Raw genomic sequence first — 11362 nt, 5'->3', positions numbered from 1 at the left:
AGGAAGGGTCTCAGGTTTGGTATAAGCATTGAGATATCACATCTCATGCTATAGGAAGGGTCTCAGGATTGGAATGGGAAGGATTTGGATATCACATCTTATGCTATAGGAAGGGTCTCAGGTTTGGTATAAGCATGGAGATATCACTTCTCATGCTATAGGAAGGGTCTCAGGATTGGAATGGGAAGGAGTTGGATATCACATCTCATGCTATAGGAAGGGTCTCAGATTTGGTATAAGCATTGAGATATCACATCTCATGCTATAGGAAGGGTCTCAGGATTGGAATGGGAAGGAGTTGTATATGACATCTCAGGCCATAGGAAGGGTCTCAGATTTGGTATAAGCATTGAGATATCACATCTCATGATATCGGAAGGGTCTCAGGATTGGAATGGGAAGGAGTTGGATATCACATTTCATGATAAAGGAAGGGTCTAAGGTTTGGAAGGGGAAGGATTTGGATATCACATCTCATGTTATAGGACGGGTCTCAGGTTTGGTATTAGAAGCATTGAGATATCAAGTCTCATGGTATAAGAAGGGTCTCAGGATTGGAATGGGAAGGAGTTTGATATCACATCTCATGCCATAGTATGGGTCTCAGGTTTGGTAGAAGCATTGGGATATCACATCTCATGCTATCGGAAGGGTATCAGTATTGGATTTGGAAGGAGTTGGATATCCCATCTCATGCTATAGGAAGGGTCTCAGGTTGGAATGGGAAGGAGTTGGATATCACATTTCATGTTATAGGAAGTGTCTCAGGATTGGAATGGGAAGGACTTGGATATCATATCTCATGCTATAGGAAGGCTCTCAGGTTTGGAAGGGGAAGGAGTTGGATATCACATTTCATGTTAGAAGAAGGATCTCAGGTTTGGTATTAGAGGCCTTGAGATATCACATCTCATGCTATAGGAAGGGTCTCAGGATTGGAATGGGAAGGAGTTGGATATCACATCTCATGCTATAGGAAGGGTCTCAGGTTTGGTATAAGCATTGAGATATCACATCTCATGCTATAGGAAGGGTCTTAGGGTTGGAATGGGAAGGAGTTGTATATGACATCTCATGCCATAGGAAGGGTCTCAGGTTTGGTATAAGCATTGAGATATCACATCACATGCTATAGGAAGGGTCTCAGGATTGGAATGGGAAGGACTTGGATATCACTTCTCATGCTATAGGCAGGGTCTCAGGTTTGGAAAGGGAAGGAGATGGATATCACATTTCATGTTAGAGGTAGGATCTCAGGTTTGGTATTAGAGGCATTGAGATATCACATCTCATGCTATCAGAAGGGTCTCAGGATTGGAATGGGAAGGAGTTGGATATCACATTTCATGCTAAAGGGAGGGTCTCAGGTTTGGAAGGGGAAGGATTTGGAAATCACATCTCATATTATAGGAAGGATCTCAGGTTTGGTATTAGAAGCATTGAGATATCACATCTCATGCTATCGGAAGGATCTCAGGTTTGGTATAAGAGGCATTGAGATATCACATCTCATGCTATCATAAGGGTCTCAGGATTGGAATGGGAAGGAGTTGGATATCACATCTCATGTTATAGGAAGGATCTCAGGTTTGGTATTAGAAGCATTGAGACATCACATCTCATGCTATAGGAAGGGTCTCAGGATTGGAATGGGAAGGAGTTGGATATCACATCTCATGCTATAGGAAGGGTCTCAGGTTTGGTATAAGCATTGAGATATCACATCTCATGCTATAGGAAGGGTCTCAGGATTGGAATGGGAAGGATTTGGATATCACATCTTATGCTATAGGAAGGGTCTCAGGTTTGGTATAAGCATGGAGATATCACTTCTCATGCTATAGGAAGGGTCTCAGGATTGGAATGGGAAGGAGTTGGATATCACATCTCATGCTATAGGAAGGGTCTCAGATTTGGTATAAGCATTGAGATATCACATCTCATGCTATAGGAAGGGTCTCAGGATTGGAATGGGAAGGAGTTGTATATGACATCTCAGGCCATAGGAAGGGTCTCAGATTTGGTATAAGCATTGAGATATCACATCTCATGATATCGGAAGGGTCTCAGGATTGGAATGGGAAGGAGTTGGATATCACATTTCATGATAAAGGAAGGGTCTAAGGTTTGGAAGGGGAAGGATTTGGATATCACATCTCATGTTATAGGACGGGTCTCAGGTTTGGTATTAGAAGCATTGAGATATCAAGTCTCATGGTATAAGAAGGGTCTCAGGATTGGAATGGGAAGGAGTTTGATATCACATCTCATGCCATAGTATGGGTCTCAGGTTTGGTAGAAGCATTGGGATATCACATCTCATGCTATCGGAAGGGTATCAGTATTGGATTTGGAAGGAGTTGGATATCACATTTCATGTTATAGGAAGTGTCTCAGGATTGGAATGGGAAGGACTTGGATATCATATCTCATGCTATAGGAAGGCTCTCAGGTTTGGAAGGGGAAGGAGTTGGATATCACATTTCATGTTAGAAGAAGGATCTCAGGTTTGGTATTAGAGGCCATGAGATATCACATCTCATGCTATAGGAAGGGTCTCAGGATTGGAATGGGAAGGAGTTGGATATCACATCTCAAGCTATAGGAAGGGTCTCAGGTTTGGTATAAGCATTGAGATATCACATCTCATGCTATAGGAAGGGTCTCAGGATTGGAATGGGAAGAAGTTGGATATCACATCTCATGCTATAGGAAGGGTCTCAGGTTTGGTATAAGCATTGAGATATCACATCTCATGCTATAGGAAGGGTCTCAGGATTGGAATGGGAAGGAGTTGTATATGCCACCTCATGCCATAGGAAGGGTCTCAGGTTTGGTATAAGCATTGAGATATCACATCACATGCTATAGGAAGGGTCTCAGGATTGGAATGGGAAGGACTTGGATATCACATATCATGCTGTAGGCAGGGTCTCAGGTTTGGAAAGGGAAGGAGTTGAATATCACATCTCATGCTAAAGGAAGGGTCATCAGGTTCGGTATAAGCATTGAGATATCACATCTCTGCTATCGGAAGGGTCTCAGGATAGGAATGGGAAGGATTTAGAATTCACATCTCATACTATAGGGAGGGTCTCAGTTTTGATATTAGAAGCATTGAGCTATCACATCTCATGCTATCGGAAGGGTCTCAGGATTGGAATGGGATGGAGTTGGATATCACATCTCAAGCTATCTCAGGATTGGAATGGGAAGGAGTTTGATATTTCATCTCAAGCTATAGGAAGGGTCTCAGGTTTGGAAAGGGAAGGATTTGGATTTCACATCTCATGTTATAGGATGGTTCTCATGTTTGGTTTTAGAAGCATTGAGATATCACATCTCATGCTATAGGAAGGGTCTAAGGTTTGGAAGGGGACGGATTTGGGTATCACATCTCATGTTATAGGACCGGTCTCAGGTTTGGTATTTGAAGCATTGAGATATCAAGTCTCATGGTATAGGACGGGTCTCAGAATTGGAATGAGAAGGAGTTGGATATCACATCTCAAGCTATAGGAAGGGTCTCATGATTGGAATGGGAAGGAGTTGGATATCACATCTCATGTTATAGGAAGGGTCTCAGGATTGGAATGGGAAGGACTTGGATATCACATCTCATTCTATAGGAAGGCTCTCAGGGTTGGAAGGGGAAGGAGTTGGATATCACATTTCATGTTAGAGGTAGGATCTCAGGTTTGGTTTTAGAGGCATTGAGATATCACATCTCATGCCATCAGAAGGGTCTCAGGATTGGAATGGGAAGGAGTTGGATATCAAATATCATGCTAAAGGGATGGTCTAAGGTTTGGAAGGGGAGGGATTTGGACATCATATCTCATGTTATTGGAAGGATCTCAGGTTTGGTATTAGAAGCATTGAGATATCACATCTCATGCTATCGGAAGGGTCTTAGGTTTGGTATAAGCATTGAGATATCACATCTCTGCTATCGGAAGGGTCTCAGGATTGGAATGGGAAGGATTTGGATATCACAATTCATGTTATAGGAAGGGTCTCAGGTTTGGTATTAGAAGCATTGAGATATCACATCTCATGCTATAGGAAGGGTCTCAGGATTGGAATGGGAAGGACTTGGATATCACATCTCATGTTATAGGAAGGGTCTCAGGTTTGGTATTAGAAGCATTGAGATATCACATCTCATGCTATAGGAAGGGTCTCAGGAATGGAATGGGAAGGACTTGGATATCACATCTCATGATAAAGGAAGGGTCTAAGGTTTGGAAGGGGAAGGATTTGGATATCACATCTCATGCTATAGGAAGGGTCTCAGGTTGGAATAGAAGGAGTTGGATATCACATCTCATGTTATAGGAAGGGTCTCAGGATTGGAATGGGAAGGACTTGGATATCACATCTCATGCTGTAGGAAGGGTCTCAGGTTTGGAAAAGGAAGGAGTTGGATATCACATTTCATGTTAGAGGTAGGATCTCAGGTTTGGTATTAGAGGCATTGAGATATCACATCTCATGCTATCAGAAGGGTATCAGGATTGGAATGGGAAGGAGTTGGATATCACATCTCATGCTAAAGGGAGGGTCTCAGGTTTGGAATGGGAAGGATTTGGATATCACATCTCATGTTATAGGAAGGACCTTAGGTTTGGTATTAGAAGCATTGAGATATCACATCTCATGCTATAGGAAGGGTCTCGGGATTGGAATGGGAAGGAGTTGGATATCACATCTCATGTTATAGGAAGGATCTCAGGTTTGGTATTAGAAGCATTGAGATATCACATCTCATGCTATAGGAAGGGTCTCAGGATTGGAATGGGAAGGAGTTGGATATCACATCTCATGCTATGGGAAGGGTCTCAGGTTTGGTATAAGCATTGAAATATCACATCTCTGCTATCGGAAGGGTCTCAGGATTGGAATGGGAGGAGCTGGATATCACATCTCATGCTATGGGAAGCATCTCAGGTTTGGTATAAGCATTGAAATATCACATCTCTGCTATCGGAAGGGTCTCAGGATTGGAATGGGAGGAGCTGGATATCACATCTCATGCCAAAGGAAGGGTCTCAGGTTTGGAAGGGGAAGGAGTTGGATATCACATCTCATGCTAAAGGGAGGGTCTCAGGTTTGGAATGGGAAGGATTTGGATATCACATCTCATGTTATAGGAAGGACCTTAGGTTTGGTATTAGAAGCATTGAGATATCACATCTCATGCTATAGGAAGGGTCTCGGGATTGGAATGGGAAGGAGTTGGATATCACATCTCATGTTATTGGAAGGATCTCAGGTGTGGTATTAGAAGCATTGAGATATCACATCTCATGCTATCGGAAGGGTCTTAGGTTTGGTATAAGCATTGAGATATCACATCTCTGCTATCGGAAGGGTCTCAGGATTGGAATGGGAAGGATTTGGATATCATAATTCATGTTATAGGAAGGGTCTCAGGTTTGGTATTAGAAGCATTGAGATATCACATCTCATGCTATAGGAAGGGTCTCAGGATTGGAATGGGAAGGACTTGGATATCACATCTCATGTTATAGGAAGGGTCTCAGGTTTGGTATTAGAAGCATTGAGATATCACATCTCATGCTATAGGAAGGGTCTCGGGATTGGAATGGGAAGGAGTTGGATATCACATCTCATGTTATAGGAAGGATCTCAGGTTTGGTATTAGAAGCATTGAGATATCACATCTCATGCTATAGGAAGGGTCTCAGGATTGGAATGGGAAGGACTTGGATATCACATCTCATGATAAAGGAAGGGTCTAAGGTTTGGAAGGGGAAGGATTTGGATATCACATCTCATGCTATAGGAAGGGTCTCAGGTTGGAATAGAAGGAGTTGGATATCACATCTCATGTTATAGGAAGGGTCTCAGGATTGGAATGGGAAGGACTTGGATATCACATCTCATGCTGTAGGAAGGGTCTCAGGTTTGGAAAAGGAAGGAGTTGGATATCACATTTCATGTTAGAGGTAGGATCTCAGGTTTGGTATTAGAGGCATTGAGATATCACATCTCATGCTATCAGAAGGGTATCAGGATTGGAATGGGAAGGAGTTGGATATCACATCTCATGCTAAAGGGAGGGTCTCAGGTTTGGAATGGGAAGGATTTGGATATCACATCTCATGTTATAGGAAGGACCTTAGGTTTGGTATTAGAAGCATTGAGATATCACATCTCATGCTATAGGAAGGGTCTCGGGATTGGAATGGGAAGGAGTTGGATATCACATCTCATGTTATAGGAAGGATCTCAGGTTTGGTATTAGAAGCATTGAGATATCACATCTCATGCTATAGGAAGGGTCTCAGGATTGGAATGGGAAGGAGTTGGATATCACATCTCATGCTATGGGAAGGGTCTCAGGTTTGGTATAAGCATTGAAATATCACATCTCTGCTATCGGAAGGGTCTCAGGATTGGAATGGGAGGAGCTGGATATCACATCTCATGCTATGGGAAGCATCTCAGGTTTGGTATAAGCATTGAAATATCACATCTCTGCTATCGGAAGGGTCTCAGGATTGGAATGGGAGGAGCTGGATATCACATCTCATGCCAAAGGAAGGGTCTCAGGTTTGGAAGGGGAAGGAGTTGGATATCACATCTCATGCTAAAGGGAGGGTCTCAGGTTTGGAATGGGAAGGATTTGGATATCACATCTCATGTTATAGGAAGGACCTTAGGTTTGGTATTAGAAGCATTGAGATATCACATCTCATGCTATAGGAAGGGTCTCGGGATTGGAATGGGAAGGAGTTGGATATCACATCTCATGTTATTGGAAGGATCTCAGGTGTGGTATTAGAAGCATTGAGATATCACATCTCATGCTATCGGAAGGGTCTTAGGTTTGGTATAAGCATTGAGATATCACATCTCTGCTATCGGAAGGGTCTCAGGATTGGAATGGGAAGGATTTGGATATCATAATTCATGTTATAGGAAGGGTCTCAGGTTTGGTATTAGAAGCATTGAGATATCACATCTCATGCTATAGGAAGGGTCTCAGGATTGGAATGGGAAGGACTTGGATATCACATCTCATGTTATAGGAAGGGTCTCAGGTTTGGTATTAGAAGCATTGAGATATCACATCTCATGCTATAGGAAGGGTCTCAGGAATGGAATGGGAAGGACTTGGATATCACATCTCATGATAAAGGAAGGGTCTAAGGTTTGGAAGGGGAAGGATTTGGATATCACATCTCATGTTATTGGACCGGTCTCAGGTTTGGTATTAGAAGCATTGAGATATCAAGTCTCATGGTATAGGACGGGAGTTTGATATCACATCTCATGCCATGGTATGGGTCTCAGGTTTTGTAGAAGCATTGGTATATCACATCTCATGCTATCGGAAGGGTATCAGGATTGGATTTGAAAGGAGTTGGATATCCCATCTCATGCTATAGGAAGGGTCTCAGGTTGGAATAGAAGGAGTTGGATATCACATCTCATGTTATAGGAAGGGTCTCAGGATTGGAATGGGAAGGACTTGGATATCACATCTCATGCTGTAGGAAGGGTCTCAGGTTTGGAAAAGGAAGGAGTTGGATATCACATTTCATGTTAGAGGTAGGATCTCAGGTTTGGTATTAGAGGCATTGAGATATCAGATCTCATGCTATCAGAAGGGTATCAGGATTGGAATGGGAAGGAGTTGGATATCACATCTCATGCTAAAGGGAGGGTCTCAGGTTTGGAATGGGAAGGATTTGGATATCACATCTCATGTTATAGGAAGGACCTTAGGTTTGGTATTAGATACATTGAGATATCACATCTCATGCTATAGGAAGGGTCTCGGGATTGGAATGGGAAGGAGTTGGATATCACATCTCATGTTATAGGAAGGATCTCAGGTTTGGTATTAGAAGCATTGAGATATCACATCTCATGCTATAGGAAGGGTCTCAGGATTGGAATGGGAGGAGCTATATATCACATCTCATGCTAAAGGAAGGGTCTCAGGTTTGGAAGGGGAAGGATTTGGATATCACATCTCATGTTATAGGACGGGTCTCAGGTTTGGTATTAGAAGCATTGTGATATCACATCTCATGCTATAGGATGTGTCTCAGGATTGGAATGGGAAGGAGTTGGATATCACATCTCATGCTATAGGAAGGGTTTCAGGTTTGGTAGAAGCATTGAGATATCACATCTCATGCTATAGGAAGAGTCTCAGGTTTGGGAAGGGAAGGATTTGGATTTCACATCTCATGTTATAGGATGGTTCTCATGTTTGGTTTTTGAAGCATTGAGATATCACATCTCATGCTATCGGAAGGGTCTCAGGTTTGGAATGGGAAGGAGTTGGATATCAGATCTCATGTTATATGAAGGGTCTCAGGTTTGGAATGGGAAGGAGTTGGATATGACATCTCTTGTTATAGGGAGGGTCTCAGGATTTGAATGGTAAGGAGTTGGATATCACATCTCATGCTATAGGAAGGGTCTCAGGTTGGAATGGGAAGGAGTTGGATATCACATCTCATGTTATATACAGGAAGGGTCTCAGAATTGGAATGGGAAGGATTTGGATATCACATCTCTTGCTATAGGAAGGGTCTCAGGTTTTTTATTAGAAACATTGAGATATCACATCTCATGCTATAGGAAGGGTTTTAGGATTGGAATGGGAAGTATTTGGATATCACATCTCATGCTAAAGGAAGGGTCTCAGGTTTGGAAGGGGAAGGATTTGGATATCACATCTCATCCAATAGGAAGGGTCTCAGGTTTGGAATGGGAAGGAATTGGATATCACATCTCATGTTATAGGAAGGGTCTCAGGTTTTTTATTAGAAACATTGAGATATCACATCTCATGTTATAGGACGGTTCCCAGGTTTGGTATTAGAAGCATTGAGATATCACATCTCATGGTATAGGAAGGGTCTCAGGGTTGGAATGGGAAGGAGTTGGATATCACATCTCATCCATTAGGAAGGGTCTCAGGTTTGGAATAGGAAGGAATTGGATATCACATCTCATGCTAAAGGAAGGGTCTCAGGTTTGGTAGAAGCATTGAGATATCACATCTCATGCTATAGGAAGGGTCTCAGGATTTGAATGGCAAGGAGTTGGATATCACATCTCATGCCATAGGAAGCGTCTCAGGTTTGGTATAAGCATTGAGATATCACATCTCTGCTATCGGAAGGTTCTCAGGATTGGATTGGGAAGGAGTTGGATATCCCTTCCCATGCTATAGGAAGTGTCTCAGGTTGGAATGGGAAGGAGTTGAATATCACATCTCATGTTATAGGAAGGGTCTCAGGATTGGAATGGGAAGGATTTGGATATCACATCTCTTGCTATAGGAAGGGTCTCAGGATTGGAATGGGAAGGATTTGGATATCACATCTCATGTCATAGGAAGGATCTCAGGTTTGGTATTAGAAGCATTGATATATCACATCTCATGCTATAGGAATGGTCTCAGGATTGGAATGGGTAGGAGTTGGATATTACATTCTTGCTATAGTAAGGGTCTCATGTTTGGAATGGGAAGGAGTTGGATATCACATATGCTATAGGAAGTGTCTCAGGTTTGGAACGGGAAGGAGTTGGATATCACATCTCATGTTATAGGAAGGGTCTCAGGTTTGGTATAAGCATTGAGATATCACATCTCTGCTATCAGGAGTGGCTCAGGATTGGAATGGGAAGGAGTTGGATATCCCATCTCATGTTAAAGGACGGGTCTCTGGTTTGGTATTAGAATCATTGAGATATCACATCGCATGCTGTAGGAAGGGTCTAAGGATTGGAATGGGATGGACTTGGATATCACATCTCATGCTATAGGTAGGCTCTCAGGTTTGGTATAAGCATTGAGATATCACATCTCATGCTATAGGAAGGGTCTCAGGATTGGAATGGGAAGGATTTGGATATCACATCTCATGCTATAGGAAGGGTCTCAGATTTGGTATAAGCATTGAGATATCACATCTCATGATATAGGAAGGGTCTCAGGATTGGAATGGGAAGGAGTTGTATATGACATCTCAAGCCTTAGGAAGGGTCTCAGGTTTGGTATAAGCATTGAGATATCACATCTCTGCTATCGGAAGGGTCTCAGGATTGGAATGGGAAGGAGTTGGATATCCCATCTCCTGTTATAGGAAGGGTCTCAGGTTTGGTATTAGAAGCATTGAGATATCACATCTCATGCTATAGGAAGGGTCTCAGGATTGGAATGGGAAGGACTTGGATGTCACATCTCATGCTATAGGGAGGGTCTCAAGTTTGATATTAGAAGCATTGAGATAACAAATCTCATGATATCGGAAGGGTCTCAGGATTGGAATGGGAAGGAGTTGGATATCACATCTCATTATAAAGGAAGGGTCTAAGGTTTGGAAGGGGAAGGATTTGGATATCACATCTCATGTTATAGGACGGGTCTCAGGTTTGGTATTAGAAGCATTGAGATATCAAGTCTCATGGTATAAGAAGGGTCTCAGAATTGGAATGGGAAGGAGTTGGATATCACATCTCAAGCTATAGGAAGCGTCTCAGGATTGGAATGGGAAGGAGTTTGATATCACATCTCATGCCATAGTATGGGTCTCAGGTTTGGTAGAAGCATTGGGATATCACATCTCATGCTATAGGAAGGGTCTCAGGATTGGAATGGGAAGAAGTTGGATATCACATCTCAAGCTATAGGAAGGGTCTCAGGTTTGGTATAAGCATTGAGATATCACATCTCATGCTATAGGAAGGGTCTCAGGGTTGGAATGGGAAGGAGTTGTATATGACATCTCATGCCATAGGAAGGGTCTCAGGTTTGGTATAAGCATTGAGATATCACATCACATGCTATAGGAAGGGTCTCAGGATTGGAATGGGAAGGACTTGGATATCACATCACATGCTATAGGAAGGGTCTCAGGATTGGAATGGGAAGGACTTGGATATCACATCTCATGCTATAGGCAGGGTCTCAGGTTTGGAAAGGGAAGGAGATGGATATCACATTTCATGTTAGAGGTAGGATCTCAGGTTTGGTATTAGAGGCAATGAGATATCACATCTCATGCTATCAGAAGGGTCTCAGGATTGGAATGGGAAGGAGTTGGATATCACATTTCATGCTAAAGGGAGGGTCTCAGGTTTGGAAGGGGAAGGATTTGGAAATCACATCTCATATTATAGGAAGGATCTCAGGTTTGGTATTAGAAGCATTGAGATATCACATCTCATGCTATCGGAAGGATCTCAGGTTTGGTATAAGAGGCATTGAGATATCACATCTCATGCTATCATAAGGGTCTCAGGATTGGAATGGGAAGGAGTTGGATATCACATCTCATGTTATAGGAAGGATCTCAGGTTTGGTATT

Source organism: Ambystoma mexicanum, unplaced genomic scaffold (assembly GCF_040938575.1).
Source record: "Ambystoma mexicanum isolate Mex_15411 unplaced genomic scaffold, UKY_AmexF1_1 Mex_scaf5, whole genome shotgun sequence".
Classification (NCBI taxonomy): Eukaryota; Metazoa; Chordata; class Amphibia; order Caudata; family Ambystomatidae; genus Ambystoma; species Ambystoma mexicanum.
The sequence above is the reverse complement of the archived record's forward strand: the minus strand, read 5'-3'. Positions refer to the sequence as shown.